The 17,756-nt window shown below is 45.8% G+C and overlaps 1 protein-coding gene across 1 annotated transcript in view; it reads left to right on the top strand.

Annotated features, from left to right (window-relative positions):
• Positions 1 to 17,756, top strand: part of LDLRAD4 (low density lipoprotein receptor class A domain containing 4) — a 302,983-nt gene that overhangs the window by 42,402 nt on the left and 242,825 nt on the right. The window contains 1 exon segment of the mRNA XM_081252967.1: positions 2,286 to 2,374. The gene's annotated coding sequence lies outside the window, so the exon portion shown is untranslated.

Below are 17,756 nucleotides of genomic sequence, written 5' to 3'. Positions count from 1 at the left end.
GCTTGCCACTTCGTTCACGGGCTTGCCACTCTGCGTTACGGTGTGCGGGCTTCTCATTGCGGTGGCTTCTCATTGCAGAGCACAGGCTCTAGGCACACAGGCTTCAGTAGTTGTGGCTCACGGGCTCTAGAGCGCAGGCTCAGTAGTTGTGGCGCACAGGCTTAGTTGCTCCACGGCATGTGCGATCTTCCTGGTCCAGGGCTCGAGCCCGTGTCCCCTGCATTGGCAGGCGGATTCTTAACCACTGCGCTACCAGGAAGCCCCCTACGTGCCACATGCTCTTCACAGTCTTGGTGATGCCAGGGTCATGGTGATGTTGGTTCTTGCCCACAGAGAGCTCATAGTCAAGTAGGAGAAATGAGTTTTTGCTTATGGATGGATGAGGCGGTAGGGAGGGCTGTTTTGATGTGTTAGTTATGTGTGCATTTAATACATACAGATGTGTTTTATATACTCCTATATTTAATTAATTGCCAAATTAAATTTATTTACTATTGCTGCAAAACAAATGACCAAAAACATAATAGCTTAAACCAATACTCACATATTATTTTACAGTTTCCATGGGTTGGGAGTGTGAGAATGGCTTAGTTGGTTCTCTGCTCAGGATTTCAGAAGGCTGCAGACAAGCTCTCAGCCCAGTTGTGTTCTCTTCTGGAGGTGTGAATGGGGGAAGAATCCACTTCTAAGCTCATTTAAGTGGGCAGAATTCAGTTCCTTGTAACTGTAGGTCTGATGTCCCTGTTTCTTTGCTGCCGCCAGCTGGGGACTCTTCTTGGCTCCTAGAGGCCCTTGCACTTCCTTGCCGTGTGGCCCCCTCACAGGCCCTTCAGACATGGCCGCTCACTTCTTCAAAACCAGAAAGGGAGTCCCTCACTTTCTAGTAGGCTGACGTGGAGTCTTACATAGCGTAACCTGATCAAGGGAATGGCATCCCATTACTTTTGTCATGTTCTTTTGGTTCTGCCTGCACTCAACAGGAGGGAATTATGCAAAGGTGTGGCCCCACTGGGGATCACCTTAGAATTCTATCCACCACATACATTTCTGGTTATTCCACTGACTTCTGTTCCCTAGAAATCAGCATTTGAATCTCAGGAAGACTGATGAGAGTAGTCCCAGTTGAGGAATAAAACTGTCATCCGGAAAGTCAGAAGTGGGTTGTTTTCTTCTCTCAGTATAGGTAAAAGTCAGGAGGACAAAGTAATGTTTGTAGGTTCACCACATTGGTAGGAAGGAGTTACATAAAAGCAGTGGGGCGTCTGGCTCATGTGTTTGGGGGTGGATGTCCACAGGAATTTCACAGGGTCCTCTGGCTAGATACAGTCATTTTTTATCTGGATGTCTTAGCATTGGCTGATCACTCAGGAGTGACATATGGCAGGAACATGCTTCGGGGTGCAAGTCTCCTGGAGAGTACATTGCAGCACACAAGCTAGACAGATGGTGGCTTATTCACCCTTGGACCAGAGTGTAATTCTGCACATTGGCCAGCTGGGTGCTGAGAGGTGCTTGTGCCGTCTGAGGCAGAGCCCACTGAGTTTACCTGGTACTGCTTTGTCAGGCCTGAGGCGGTCACCTGACATGACCTGGAGTGGCGAGAAGGACAGCGTACTCATCAGGCTGGGAGGAGGATGCTGGTGACAGATTGTGTGAACTGGAACCAGACAGAGTCGGGAGGACGTCCTGCCAACAGGGTGGAGGGCAGGGGTTAAGATGGCCTAGCAGACACAATCACAGAAGTTGTCACCTTAGCTGGGTCTTCACTAAGCAGGGGTCACTGTTGCTCCCACAAAATTAAATGTGTTTCAGGGGAGGAAAAAGTGCTGCTGGGCCTGCCTCCCTTTATAGTTAAGGATTGGTGGATCCATGTGGTCGACAGATACTTTGGGTTCTTCAGACAGCCATATTTAGGATGTCTATAATTTAAAAAATTCCTAATCCAATAAAGACATTGTCAATTACATGTTCATGACCCCTTGTTGGAGAAAAAGCCTGTGACTTTGAAGGAACAAGTGTGTGTCCTTTGATTGGAAGCTGAGAACCTGGTGGCCCTGTGGCTGCTGGAGAATTTATCCCCAGTTCAGTCATACCCCGTACCCAGATTGTGTGCTGGGGGTCTTCTCTCTTCTGTTCATTATATGATGCTTATTTTATTCATTTTGGTATCTGTGCCTTTTATTGTGACAGTCCTCAAGTATTTTTCAGAACTTGGAGAAGGGGATGGTACACTTAAAGAAACCAAGAAATGGTTCACTGGAATTCTTTATTTTTCCTTTCAGCAGTTCAAGCTCTATATCTGTAACATCAAAGTGCCATCTCCTGATTGGACCGTTTTCAGAAACTCGCGTCAGTTTTCATAACAGCTTAAAAGGTGAGTAGAGCTTGAGACTCTTCTCTTTGATAATGTTTGTGAAGCAGAGCTTGTCACAGCACTGACTGTTCTGAGATTGTGTCCCTCTCAAGAAAGTGGTCCCAACTCCTAGGTGCAAAAACTATCTTCCCAATGTAACTTTTTGTGATTGGAGGAAAGTTGTATGATATCAGATTAAATGTGACTTTTCTTTTTTGTTTAATACCCAAGTGTATTCATAGTGGGCTGTGAATGTATATAAAATACATATTTCTAGATTTACTAGAATATCTGAAGGAAAATAATCTTACTATTCAATTTCTATTTATTGCTGAGCCTGAGCATTTAATACCCAGATGTTTAAAAACGTCTAAGATTGGTGAGAAATGGGATTCTTTTTTTCTCATTCTAAATTTTTTGTTCTGCTTGGTTTCCAACTACATAAAATGGGAATAATCACGGGATTGCCATGGGACGTGATGAGCCACCATGCTTCATACAGCACCCGGCATGTAGCACACACTGAACGGATGTCAACTTCTCTTTCTCCTGGCTGTTGTAACAGCAAGTGAGCAGGTTTTCCTCTCTGTGTGTCGGTAGCACACGTGATTTGTACTGTAGGGGGGCGTTGACCTCCTAATTTGCTGTGTTTGTGTTCCTTTGTGTTTCTTCTTGAAGGGTGGGGTGTAAGTGGCCTGGGGTATAAATTTCAGGGTATGTGGAAGTAGAAGCTTAGATGACACACGTTTTGGTCACCTCTGGGCATCCTCAGACCCAAAGCCCAATTCAGAGCCAGCCCCAGTGGGGGACAGTTAGTGAAGGTGCCTGGCGGGGGGTGGTACCAGGAGCATCCTACCTGCCTCAGCTTGCCTGCCCAGCTTTACCCTTTAGCATGTCTCTTCACCTCTCTTTGCCTCTATTTTGTCAACTCTTAAGTATTTTAGTGATTCCTGTCCTGCCTAATTGCCAGGCTGTGGAGAACATCAGATGAAGAAATATATGAGAGTCTTCAGCAAAGTGAAAACATTCTATACAACATAAGGTTCTTTTCCACTAAATTTTTTAAAAATTTATTTATTTTCTTTATTATTTTTGGCTGTGTTGGGTCTTCGTTGCTGCGCGTGGGCTTTCTCTAGTTGTGGCGAGTGGGGGCTACTCCTTGTTGTGGTGTGCTGGCTTCTCATTGCGGTGGCTTCTCTTGTTGCAGAGCATGGGCTCTAGGTGCGCGGGCTTCAGTAGTTGCGGCACGCGGGCTCAGTAGTTGTGGCTTGCGGGCTCTAGAGCGCAGGCTCAGTAGTTGTGGCACATGGACTTAATTGCTACGCGTCATGTGGGATCTTCCCCGGCCAGGGCTCGAACCCATGTCCCCTGCATTGGCAGGGGGGTTCTTAACCACTGCACCACCAGGGAAGTCCCTCCCCTAAATTTTTAATGTGCCAGGCATGACTCATTGTTTATGCCATATTCCTTACTAGAATGTAAGCTTTATAAGGGCAAGAATGTCCCTCCCTCCCACTTGTTTTTTCCTCCAGGGCTTGAAATGGTGCCTGCTAACTAGGAGGAGTTCAGTGAGACTTTCGTCAGAGGAAATGATTGATGGAGATCCCCCTGGAGGCTTTCAGAGCTTACCCAAGCCTTTTCATTCATGGTGGCTGTTGGAAATAGATGAGGCAGTTGGAGAATCACGAGGGATTTAATGTGCTTCCTCACTAAGGCACACAGACCCTTGAACTTATGTGGACTTTTCACAGGTTGGAAGCTTCCTGAAATTGTAGGTGCTCAGAACCATGCGCTACTTAACAGACTCTCTGAGTCACTGTTGGGTGCAGTTCCTACGTAGTTCTTTCCTGAGTGGATTTCACAATCAGGGATCTGCAAATGTGGAGCCCATTCAGTAGGCTCTCACAGGGTGGGTGGTAAGCTTCCGTGGGGAGCACTCAGGCCGCACGCCTCGCCAGTGGTCAGTGACTGATGGAACACTTTTTGTTCACGTGGTTCTTCATTACCTGACAGGACAGCATGATGTTTGAGAATCCCTTACCTTCCCAGACATGGTATTGCTGAGGTGCGCCATTTTTCTTCCATAAATTGGCATACCCATCACCAGCTCGAAGCAGGAGGTGGCAGCTTGTCTATACTAGAGCCAGAGAGAGTGTGGGCACAGTGTGGTTTCTCATCATCATCTCAGATGTAGTCCTCTTTGACTTTGCCCACCAAAAACTGAACTGTCTTCATGTAGAATTTTACTGGGTAACTGAACACACCACTGGACTCTGGCCCTAAGGACTATGCAGCTTGATTTGCAGAATTTTGACAGAAGTAGAAATCTTGCAAATTACATAACTACCCTATTCTCTCCCGTATATGGAGTTACCTCATTCTGTCAGCTATTTTAAGCAACTTTCAGAATTGGTAATGGAAAACTTTTTCTTGACTACATTACTGTATATGGATTTTAAATTAAAAGTAAAGTGCATTGCTCCTTCTGAACATAATAGCAGTTAAGAACAGATTCCTTTCTGCAGAACTGCATGTCACCTTGTGCAGTACAGGTCATTTCCAGGCACATACTTGGGTTCTGAGGTGTTGAAAGAGCTTTCACACCTCTAAGATAGGTTCTTACAGCTGATTGTCCTGGAATTTATATTTGTTCTGTTACTTGTAAAATTCTGTCTCTTAAAGCTCACGGCTGGACCGGGAGACATTCCTACGTTCTGATAGGACAGACTGGAGGCATTACCACTCTGCTCTGTCTGCTGGGATGGGAAGGCCCGAGGAATTCTGGGCTTTTTGTTAACTGCAGAATGTGCCTGTCTTACTGTACAGTGGATTTTTTTGGCTTTGGTTGTAAAATCGGGTTGGGTCCCCATGTCTAGGTTGTTATTAAATGTATTTCAAAATTTTGACCTCCTTGATAAATCTGAAGGCAAGTCCCTCTTTGCCTTATCATATCTGTAAGGTATATTTGGAAACATGGCCTTTGGCTCGAATTCTGTGCTTTTACTCACTTTGTTACTCTGGCAAGTCCTAACCTCCTCTGAGTTTCAGGTTTTCTCATCTTTAAGTAGGATAGTAATTGTTTTGTGGAATTATTGTGAAGATGCCTAACTCAGCATTCAGTGCGTAGTAGGAGCTTGATGAAATGTCAGTTATTGTTTTCCATCCAAATGCCAGCTCTTACCCAAGGACCATGGCTGGCCGGATCAGAGGAAGAGAAAAGGGGCGGAGCTTTCCATCCTCTTGCAGGACTAAGGAGGTTTGCTGAGTAATTTCATGGGACATCTTGCTGGAGTCAGGTGGGTGGAGTGCCTGTGCCCTGTCTGAGCACAAAGCCGCTGGGATGGAGGTAAACAAACCATTAATTCGAGCTTTTTGCACCTTTTCCTGTCCTCTTTGTGAGACTTAGACCGGGTTGGCTCTCAGCACAGGTGAGAAAGGTTCAGATGGGGAAAGTCCCATCTCTTTTTTTTTGGTTTCCTTCAAGGTCCTTAAGGGATCTGAAGTAGATGGTGAGGACCGGGGAGCCAAGTGGGAGTCCTGCATTGTGAGACCTGTGGTCCCAGTGGGAAGATGGTCTAGCAGTCAAAAAATAACCGTAGATACAGGTGATGCAACCTGACCTGGACTTCTGTCTTTGTGTTAAATTTAAATTTTCAAGGTACATCACAGAGGATCAGTAGTGTTGCGAGAAGCATCACCTCTGAGTGTAAGTCTCTGCTGTCTACACTGTCTACAGGAATGCTTATTTTCTCCAGATGTATTTTTGCCAGTGTCCAGTAAAGTCGATTAAACCATGAAAGGTTTGTGCTGGGAGTTCCCTAACTTGAAGGAGGATTTAAACTCTGCCTTACAGTTAGGTTGGGGTCATTCAGAGGCTGCACCAAGACATCCTGGCTGTGTGAGAAGCTGGACAGTGGTGGGTTGGTGCCTGTCTCGCCTTCCAGGTTGTCATCAAGGAAGTGACACCAAGGTTTCCAGTGGGAGGGGTCCTGGGACAGATCCCAGGTAGACTAGTTCCAGGGTCCCTCTTGGCTTGTGATAGAGTTTTTGGGTTCTCTAGGCCTCATTCAGGCCCTTCCACCTCCTGCTTCCTCTCTCTTCTCCTCCTCCTCCCTTCCTCCTGCCCACCCCATGTCTGTGCAGCGTAAGGGGACTCAGATCTGAGCCCCATCTCACTGCTTTTCCCTCATTCTTCCACTTTAAGGTTAAGACTGGCACTGAGAAAAATAGGAACTCAGCAAGGGCATCAGGGATGCCATGTGCTGTGTTTGAGTTAGGAAAACCTAGCAATGCAAAGAGGAAGGCCAGCAGGCAGGACACCACTTTTAGAGGCTGGGAAGAGAACCTTGTTACCTCTGCTGTTTCTGTCTGTGGCCTGGGAACTTGGGAATTTTCTCTGCCTGTGTGTTGGATGCTGTCCTTCTATTGTTAGACTATATTATTTTGTTATTAAGTAGACATTCAGAGTCGTATTAGAAAAACACCTTTATGTTTCGCTTTAAACTGAAACACAGCAATTTCATCAGTCAGTGCCTAGCACAGCGTTAAACTGCTAAAAAGCTAGCAAATTTTCCACGTAAAAATTTTGTCGGGGAGGTAAAGGTGGGGGGCATGGGGGAGAGTATAAAAATAAATCTTTCAGAGATTCTGGGTTGCTTGGTGGCGTGTGTATTTTTCCATGGTGCGGGAGGTTAGAAATAGCATTGCTTTTTATGGGATTCTCAGCAGCAGCTCAAAAATGTGGCTTCGTGGGCTCGATCTGTGTGTGTGGGTGAGGCGGCTCCTGCAGCCCGTGGGTTGGGGGCAGCGCCTATCTATCTTCCTGCCTGTCCGCCCCAGCGGGTGTCATCTGGGTGAACGGCGCTCACGTGTGAATGTGCTCACCAAGGTCAGGCTCTTGTGAGGATGTGCCTGTGGCAGCGGATGCCAACTGTAGCAAACAGAGCCTCAGCGATCCCCACAAAGTCACACCGGTGCACGTGCGAGGGCAGGTGCCGGGCACGGGGGTCGTGATCTGGGAGGGCGTCCTCCAAGGCTGCTGCGTGTCTGGCTGGCTGGGCCTCCTGAGTCTCTGTGAGGTGGCCTCCGCTTCGAGCCTTAATACCAGCGGGTTCGGTGGGCCATCCCTTCAAAAGGAGTCCCTAAGGATTCTTGACATTTGTTAGAGTTACATAATTCTTACAGATGGAGGTCGGTTGCCCAGTGTTTCTCAGATTCAATGCAGGAAGGAAATGGAAGGAGGCAGCCACTGGGCAGAGGCTTTTAACCCCCATGGGACCCAGGACATACGTGAATTCCTGGAAATTGTGCCTGTTCCTTCAGAGAAGGCCAGGGCTTTGATGGGATTCTCGGTAAGATTTTGACCTCCAGAAAGGTTAAGAGCTTTTGCAATAGAGCATGAGGTAAAGTTCATTTAACTCGGGAAAATCATTTTGGAAGCATAGTGAGTGTCGGGAGAGGGAGGTGTTGGCAGGATTGAAGAGGACGGGCAGAGGAGGAGAGGGGTCCGCTTAGTAAATTGTGTGACAACACAAGAGGGGACCCCATCTGCTGGGGTTTTTCTTTGTGGGCTTTCTTCTTGAGCTTCCTGTAATATTATGTTGGGGATGGTCCCTGCCGAAGGCCGCTTGCCAGTGCTTGGTTACCTTCGCGAGCTTGGCACTTGGGAAGGGGGCCGGCTGCTTGCAGGTCACCTGGGGTCTGTGTGGATTCAGCCCAGCATTTAATTAGCAGTTTCTCCCTCTTTCCCTGGATCTGCTGTGCCTTGTTCTCTACAGTTTTTCTGGCGACTCGCTTGGGGGTGATTACGATAGGCCAGAAGCTGTCCAGAGGACAGTGGAGGAAACCTCAGGCGACGAGTGCTTCACCTCCTCATCCACAGCTCGCTGTGGCTTTGGCGCTGCTCAGTGGTGCCCACTTCAGCGCCTTCTGTCTGAGTGTCCAGTCGCCTTTGGGGGACAGGATCGCTGGATAAGTGTGCAGATCACTTGCAAACACAAAGTGTTACAGCTGCCCGAAGACCGTGTGGGACGGGTCAGGGGTGGTGCCCATGCTGCCTGGGCCTCATGGTCCACCGGGAGCAGAAATGTTTCTGTTGAGTCCTCGGGTGGAGCCGGAGGAGCCGGGGAGGTTACCCAGGCACCTCTCTTCCAGAGCAGGATGTCAGGGGTGCCCTGGAGCCAGAGCGAATTAGAGCAGGGAGGACTCGTCCCAAACACGACCTGCCTCTACGTTTGCTTTTTAAAAGTTCCAAAGCTGCTACCTGATATGCAGGTTCTGTTCTGTTGTAACATTTCACCTATGCAGTTATATTCCAAGAATAATGATGCTGTTGGCTTTCTTTATTTCTCTGCTTGGATTGATCCACGTTTGCCCAGTGCAATGACTGGGCAGGGAGTTCTGCTTCCTGTGGTGCTAGTCTGGTAGCTGCCACACATCCTGTCACCTCACTCCTCATCTCTCGGTACCCCTGTTGACTTCATAAAAATCAGAGAATGTGCTGAGATTCTTCAGTCATTTGAGAAAATTTGTTTTACAGGTTCAGATGGATTTGTGAAGTATTTTTAATTTTTATTTATTTATTTATTTATTTATTTTTTGCTGTACGTGGGCCTCTCACTGTTGTGGCCTCTCCCGTTGCGGAGCACAGGCTCTGGACGTGCAGGCTCAGCGGCCATGGCTCACGGGCCCAGCCGCTCCGTGGCATGTGGGATCTTCCCGAACCGGGGCACGAACCCATGTCCCCTGCATCGGCAGGCGGACTCTTAACCACTGCTCCACCAGGGAAGCCGTGTGAAGTATTTTTTAGTACTTTGCAAGATATAAGGATGCTTTTGAGTCATCATTAAAAGAACTTTTTACCACTTAGTATTGTGGTATTTAAATCAGTTATCTATTTTTTGATCCTTAATTGGTTCTCAAACATTCTGCTGCTCCCCTTTTTCAAAAAGTGTGGTGGAAAATACATAACAGAGAATTTGGAACCCTGTGCCCTGCTGGTGGTAATGAAAAATGGTAGTGTTGCTGTGGAAAACAGTATGTTTTAACCATTTTAAAGTGTACAGTTTAGTGGCATTAAGTACATTCACATTGTTGTGCAATCATCACCTGCATCCATCCCCAGAACTATTTTCATCTTGAAAAACTTGAACTCTATTCCCATTAAACACTAACGCCCATTCCCCCCACTCCCAGCCCCTGGGAACCACTTCTACTTTCTGTCTCCAGGAACTTGACTGCTCAAGACCTGATACAAGTGGGATCATAGAGTATTTGTCCTTTTGTGACTGGCTCACTTTACTTAGCATAGTGTCCTCAAGGCTCATCCATGTTATCTCAAGTGTCAGAATTTCCTTCCTTTTTAAGACTGAATAATATTCCATGGTCTATATAGACCACATTTCATTTATCCATTTGTCCGTCAATGGACACTTGGGTAGCTTCCACCTTTTGGCTCTTGTGCTGAACATGGGTGTCCAAATATCTCTTCAAGTCCTTGCTTTCAGTTCTTTGGGTATCCTCGTTTTAAAAAAATACTCCCCAAACTTATTTTTTAAAGCACACTCTCAATTAGACACCATTAGGAATCCAAAAGAAAGATATGCTGAAGTATGGAGGTGATCATAAAATTACAAGATTTGAAAATATGAACTAATTAAAGGGAAGTGAAAGAATAGAATTGAGAGCTATCCTTTCCTATAGAGGTAATAAATATTATTCGGGCCAGCAGGCCTCTCGTACATGTTCTGAGTGAAGCATTATTCCTTAGACAAGACTCCAGGTAGGGCCAACTTCCAGGAACAACCCACTTGGCCTGCATGTTGTTCTTGTGTTGTCAGGGTGCTGATGGGGAGACGGACAGGAAATGTGAAAAAAAAAAAGGAAAAACGGGAGAATTTCTGGTCAGACTCTTGTTTTTCCTGAAAATTGGAAAAATTTTAAATTGTGACCTTTTATGGATAACAGTACATTATTTGTGATAAGAATTCCACAAGACTTTTACTGGAATGACTTCTAGAATCCTGTGCAGTGGGAAGGTTTTCTATGGTGTAAGCGCCGTCTGTGTGGACGATGGGAGCCTCACCCTCAGGAGCCTGCCTCCTGCGCCTCCATTGTCTTTAGAGCATGAATCGCCTGGTCAAATCAAGAAAGAAAGCTAACAGGTGAGAGGATTCGTCTCAATCTGGGCAAACCTTGGCTTTCAAAAGTGTGGGAAGATGCTTATGTCACCAAGACAGAGAAGCTGTTATTGGAAGAGGAGCAGTGGGGACAATGACCAGCTGTTGGTGTTAAAGTTTATCTTTAACCCACATCAGAGCTCCAGCTGTGTGCTGGCCCTCTGGGGGGCTTGAGCACAAAGATGACGGGGAAACAGGCCCTGCCTCACAGAGGGACTCGTGATCTGATGGAGGAGACCCACAATGTGTTCCTGGTCACAGTCCACAGTGACTTGCGCTCAACACGTGGTGCTGAAGGGGCCCAGGGCAGAGAGGGCCGTGTACACCCTATTGGGAAGGTTTGTGGACACACTCACGGAGGTGATGACGTGTGAAGTGGGTCTTAAAGCACGCATTGTAGCCTGCAGGTGGGCAGATTAAACATTTCTGGGTATGTCTGTGAGAGTGTTTCCAGATGAGTCAGACTCAGGCCTCCCCAGTGTGGGTGGACATCGTCCAGTCCGTTGAAGGCCTGCATAGAACAGAAGGCAGAGGAAAGGGGAATTTGGCCCTCTTGCTTCCTGCCTGCCTGCTTCAGGTGTGACATCCTGCCCTGGGACTGGGGTTTACACCGTCGGCTCGCCTGTTCTCAGGCCTTTGACACCACTGGCTTCCCTGGGTCTGCAGCTTGCAGATGGCAGATCGAGGGACTTCTCAGCCACCATAATTGTGTGAGCCAGCTCCTCATAATAAATCTCTCTCTCTCCCCTCTCTGTGTGTGTGTGTGTGTGTGTGTGTGTGTGTGTGTCCCCTTTTGGTCCTGTTTCTCTGGAGAATTTTCAGCAGCTTCTTCATTAATCTGATTATGTTTATATTACGTCTTCTCCTACTATCTCAACATCTACTTCTTTGCATATCTAACTTATTTTGGATAAAATAATCCTGAAGCCATTAGAATACTATCCAAACTTTGCTTGGCTAGAATTGATAACTAATAAAGATTCTGTTTATTTGCTTTCTTCAGTTTTATCATTTTCTTTATTTATTCTCCAGGCAAATATTCTTAAAAAAAAAAGATAAGGTTTGTTTTAGGCATCTTTTTATGCCTTATTTCTGTATGAGTGTGTGTGTATTTTCTTTTTTGATAAGAAGCAAAATCGGTATCTTGAAAGAGTTCTGTTGTCTACTATCAGATGTGTGACCTACTGCTTATTCATGGGCAGCAGCAAAGCAGTTAGTGAGATATAAAACTAGGTAAAAGTCAAACGCTGTGTATATTCTAAGAAGTTACAGTATACCACAAAAATGAAAAAGTCTCTTATTCCTAAATTTAAACTGTAACTGATTTATACCAAACCTTTGCCTCTAAGGTAGGCCTGTAAGAATATAAGAGGGTACAGTCACTGACATAAGGACTGTCACTGCCAGCACCAGTGGGCAAATCGGAGGCCTTGCTCTGCACTGCGGCCCCCTGAGAAAGCCCACGCAGGGGCCACATCTGGACCTGTTGTGACACACAGGGATTTTAATTTCCTGAGGCTAACTAAATTCTGAGGTATTTTCTCAGTTTCCAGGCAATAAAAACCTAAACAAAACTGAAAGGGACTATGTATCAAACCTGGATGGAGTTTGGGCCCCTCCAGGGAGTATGTGTGAGCAGATGCGTGAACACCCTGCTCCTCCTCCTCCCCCAGCCAGTCTGTGTTCACAGAAGTCCTCACACCTCTCAACTCAGGCTCAGCCTCTTGTGCTCCAGGAAACAGAATGATGAACAGTATAATCGGCAGTAGAGCACCTCTGCCACCAGGAGAGGCATCTGAAGGCAAAATCGGCTGTTAGTATTTTCATTCTTTTTATATGTTCACTCATGCATTCACTCAGCAAATAATTACTGCGTACTTGATTGAAACCATACAGTATTAGTCCTGGCAAAGACCTTTTACAAATGGAATGAAGTGGTTAGAGAGGCTGTGGCTCCGGCAGGTGCAGCGATTTGCTCGTGGCCACAGTGCCCTCGAATGGAGCTGCAGGGACCCGGCTCAGGTCTCTGGGGCCCTCGGGCACCTTTTGCCTCACCTCAGGCTCAGCCCTTCTTTCTCCCACAGCAGACCCTGTAGACTGGCCTGGTCTGAATCGCAGCTGCTCTGTTCCAAACCTTAGCCACTAAGATCTTAGGATTCTTGGGAACAGTGAAGCATCTCATTCAATGTAAATGTGGTTTATCTTTAAGAATTACTGAATTTTGACAAAGCAGTGTTTCTGAGGAATAGAAGTGTGTCATCTCATGGCCAGTGTAATTTTCTCTTCCATTCTTAAGCTTACAATTCTGTTTTTGAAAATTGTGCTTTTTATGCTTGAGGTGGACAGGGTGTCCCAAGTAGAGGCCACAGCATAGGGCATTTCCTGTTTACCAGGGAAATACTGCCCCAAGATCTGTTGGTCTAGCTGATTATGGTACTTTTGAGCCAATCAGATGAAATTTTGGAAAATATCCAGTAAAATAAAATTTTCCCTTCGAGGCTACCAAAAAGAAATGCTCAGCGTTGGGTGTTTTAGTTTAGTCAGTCTTCATGCACTAGTTGTGTTCCATCAAGGGCTCAGCAGGTGATAAGGAAGTGTGGTGGGGTTCAGAAGTTTCCTGGCCTCAGGGAGCTATTTGGCTGCTGTTTGGCTGGATGGTGGAGTGGATAGAGAGAATAATACAGCATTTCTGAAGGCCTGATGTTTTCCTTGGCTCATTGTCTTAGGTGTTTCAAAAGCAGATGGCAAACAGTAACAACAGTGTTGGGTGCGAACATAGGTGATCTGTCGGTAGGCTGCTGACATTATTCCTGGGTGTGTTATGTGTGTATTTGTGATTCTGTGACCCATACTCTATTCCTGTTGTTTTTGCCAGCCACTTCAGGTGATCATATGGCTTGAGATGAGTATAGATGATGGAAACTTGAGTTAGAAAACATTTTTAGCATCTAGAAATGTCCTAGACATTTTCCAGTCTTTAGACTTTGAGGTACCCTTCACAGTATCAAATGAAATGAAACATCTCTAGTGCATGTTGAGAAAGGCGAGAGGGTACTCTTGGGGTTTGTTTTCTCACACCCAGTTCTACTCCAGAATTTATAGTGGATGTGTGAAAAGTCTTTAACCAGGTGAAGAAATTGAAGCATAAGAGAGCCACGTGATTGACTCTCATGAAGCCTGGAAGGTAGAGATTTCTTGGTTTCTGCTTTCTCCACCTGAGTTAGCAGTACATTGTTTTGTGGCTATTACATGGAGGACTTATTTTGTAATAAGGGAGGCAGTAATAAGGTGCCATCAGTTTTGTGAGAGATCAACAGTCTTGATCTAAGATTTTTTCTTTGCTACCCCTTTACTTGTTCCCTGATCATTCTGGGGTACAAAGACCACTGGAGAGAGATCTGGAATCTTTCCAATTCAGGGGCCACTTGGGAATGGGATGACAGTGGAGACAGTGTGGACTCTAGGAGGTCAATTCTGGGCATTGGTGAGGTGGCTCCTGAGGCAGATGTGCTTTGGTTCTGGGGTTTGGGCACCCCATCAAAGGAATACTGTGAACCTTCATTGCTGACTTCTTTTAAGGTAGACACATAGTGAAAATGTGAACCTGAAATCACTGGTTTAGATCTTGGCAAAGTTACATATTTTTTGACAAGTTGGCATGGGTTGGCATTTCTTTTTTTTTTTTGCGGTACACGGGCCTCTCACTGCCGTGGCCTCTCCCGCTGCGGAGCGCAGGCTCCGGACGCGCCGGCTCAGCGGCCATGGCTCACGGGCCTAGCTGCTCCGCGGCATGTGGGATCCTCCCGGACCGGGGCACGAACCCGCGTCCCCTGCATCGGCAGGCGGACTCTCAACCACTGCGCCACCAGGGAAGCCCGGGTTGGCATTTCTTGTAATTCAGTTTTACATCCTTTCTATGGCCCCTATAGAAGTAATCAGTTTTCCAGTTCTGGAAACCTGGTCTTTTTGTGGACAGAGTAATTTGGTGGAGAGAAGACATTATTTCTAGGTTGCTGCTGGGAAGCTCTTGCCATGTAGACTACAAACTGTAGCTGATCCTATGTGTTGGTGTATGTGTGTGTGCATTTTCTCTAAGTCAGCAGTAGTTTGACTGTGACATTTACAGTTATGGAAATTATTTAATTAAATTTAGATGCACGGGAACTTCTGTGGTGGTCCGGTGGGTAAGAATCCGTGCTCCCAATGCAGGGAACCCGGGTTTGATCCCTGGTCGGGGAACTAAATCCCACATGCATGCTGCAACTAAGAGTCCGCGTGCCGCAACTAAGACCCAGTGCAGCCTAAATAAATAAATATCTTAAAAAAATACTTAAAAAAATTTAGATGCATGATGAGAACACCTACTCATGAAGAAGTTATGCAGATACATGCAAATCCTGTACCTCCTAGAGTCCACACTGTCTCCACTGTCATCCCATTCCCAAATGAGCTGTCTTGGCTGGACTGGAATATTGTTTCACACCAGTCCTTCATTGTATCACAGAAGAAGAAATATGGGAGTACAGTTATCTTATGGTTCACTTTTGGATTAAATCATAACTTTAGGGTACTTTTTCTTTTAAAAAGTGACTGCCTCACTAAGTAAGAAGTCTTAGATGGATGTCACCTTCCTTCATTCTTTTCACGTTGCATGTGAATTTTCAGGTGTCAGTATTACCTCATTAGTCATTGTCATCTCTCCTGATCACCCTTTGAAGTTACTTTTAAAATTTCTTTTAAACGTTTTTAAAAATTGCATTTTACCTTGCTTTCAGTCCCAGAAAATCACATGTAAATTGTTGGAAGCTTGCTTCCACGTGCACTGTTGGAAGCTTGTCCCATCCTCCTTAGGGATCTTGGAGGAGTCAGGCTCACAGGCTGGGGGCTGGAGGAGTCCTTTAGAACAAGTTCAGTGCTAGCTCTTTCTTAGTTCACACTAAATGATTTCTGAGGTTGGAATGACAGATTTGTCCTAGTGACTCTACTTTTAACCTATGAAGTAAGCTAAGGAATATACATGTTAAACACTAGTTTCTGCCCATGCTGAAAGGGCTGATGATGGTCAAGGTGACTGTCACTTTGAGGCTCTAGGCTGGGAGCACATCAGAAGGATTGGGCCAGAAATGGCTTAAATAGGAGATAATTATGACAAATGATCTCTTAAAAAGTCTTAATAACTCAATCTGAATACATAGCAAGAGATTTTTCTCATCAGAAGGATGAGGTCTGTGCTAGTATTGTTAACTGGAGAGGAAGTTATGTCTTTTTCTTTAGAACGAAAGAGACCACAGCTATCATATGTATTCAGAAACTTCATTTACAAGTAAGGAAGTGGAAGTCAGCGACCTTAAGTGACTTGCCTAAGGTCAGACCCTTAGTAAGTGGTGGAGTGAGCCTTGATGTGAGAGGCTTCATTGCAGCCTCTGCCCTTGTAGACCCCATCCTACACTGGAGGATGTAGATGGAGGATGTTGTAAGGCCAGCTGAAAATGGTATTTTTAATGGTTGCTAGGAAAATTCTGGTTACACTCTTTTTTACATCATAATTGACATTAGAACAGCCTACCTACTTGTCTGCGTGCCATCCCATTGTTTAGTCAAAAATGTGTATCTTTTTAGTTTGGTCTTACATGGAATAGCTGTGAGATTGTCAGTACCCTCAAGGGATATACAAGTGAATTCTGTCAGATTTGTTCATTAGCTATTAGAAAATGCTTAGGACCAAAGAGCACTTTGGTGACTGACTGGTCAGATTTTAGGGACATGCATAAAAATATAGTGTAGTAATCAAGCACAGTGAAAATCAAGCATTTGATTTGTAGGTAAACCCTCCTTCCCTTAAAGAAATGAGCTGTGCAATCTTTGTTTGCAACTGAGGAGTTAAACACCTAAGGGAAGTGGCTTCGACAGAAGCATCAGCAGTAGTGAAGCCCCTTTTGGCATCTGGACTTTGTAGAAGCTCGAGACATTTACTCTCTTGCTTGGAATTTTCCCTCATACAGGGACCTTCCCTCAGCACCTGGGACCTTGTGTAATGTGCCCAACATCCTGGGGAGCTGTGATGAACCTGGTGACTGGGGAAACCTAGAAATTGACCCTTCTGTAGACTCATCCCCACGGAGGTGCCCGAGCCCTACCCAGGAAAAACCAGCGGCTCCTGCCTCTGGAGTCCAAGTGTGGGCACAGGGCAGCCTGTAGCTGGGATTTCACTCAACATGAAACGTATCTCCAGATGGCTTGTATGTGAGCTTAGACCTGTAGAAGTAGAATGAATTTTAAAGGATCACCTGACACCTTGAAGTGGTCAGCACTGTATACTTAGTGCATTGTGGAGGAGTGGGGGTCTGCTGACTTCCAAGTGGGTAGAGAATCTTTATACTGTTGTTTCGGGTGATACCTATTCTTGAATATCTGGAACAAAGGGCATAGCCACTGTTGTTTAATATACATATTCTTATGAGGTTCTAAGACTTCCCCAGTAGAAGTGAACTCTAATGTTTATTTTGGTGGGTGTGCTTTTAATGATTGTACAAAAAGAGTTTAATTTGTGTTTGTGTGGAAGATTGAGCACGGCACACACTGACAAAGGCAGAAATTATAAAATTAAAGTTTTAGAACTTGAAGTAACTGTGAAGGTCACCGATTCCATCTTTTGCATTGTACAAAGAAGAAAACCTGAAGCCTAGAGAGGCTGAGTGATTGTGTAGGGCCTTGTAGCCACTGGTCTAGACACAGGAGCAGACACAGCTCCTGCCCTTCCAGCCCAGGCTCCTGGTGTCCTGATGGGCTGTCTTTGCCGTCCCTGCAGTTCACCTCAGGGTGCGGGGGGTGGGGGAAGTGGGGGGTGTGGGGGGAGGGGTGGTGTTGTGCTGAGACAAAGGCGGCCTGACCCACCACATTATGGCGGGAATAGGATGCAGCCAGTTACTTTCACTTAGCGAGGTGATCTCAAAATGAAACTTCTGGAATTCTTAAAGATCAGCTTACATAAAATAGGGAAAGGGAACTCTGGAAAGTCTTGTCCCAGCAAGTCCAGGCTCTGGCCCAGAAGTGACCTCTAACCATGGCGGCCAGGGTCTTCACCTCCACATGCCTGTCCAGGGGTGTCACTGACCACTGGCAGGCCCCACTTTGTTTTCTTAAGAAATCATAATAGAACTAATGGACAGTACCCTTTCACTGATAAACTTGTAGTTTTGATTTGTAAACAGCATTTTATTTTTTAA

The sequence above is a fragment of the Mesoplodon bidens genome, assembly GCF_964165515.1.
Source record: "Mesoplodon bidens genome assembly, chromosome: 13".
NCBI lineage: Eukaryota > Metazoa > Chordata > Mammalia > Artiodactyla > Ziphiidae > Mesoplodon > Mesoplodon bidens.
The sequence above is the reverse complement of the archived record's forward strand: the minus strand, read 5'-3'. Positions and strand labels throughout refer to the sequence as shown.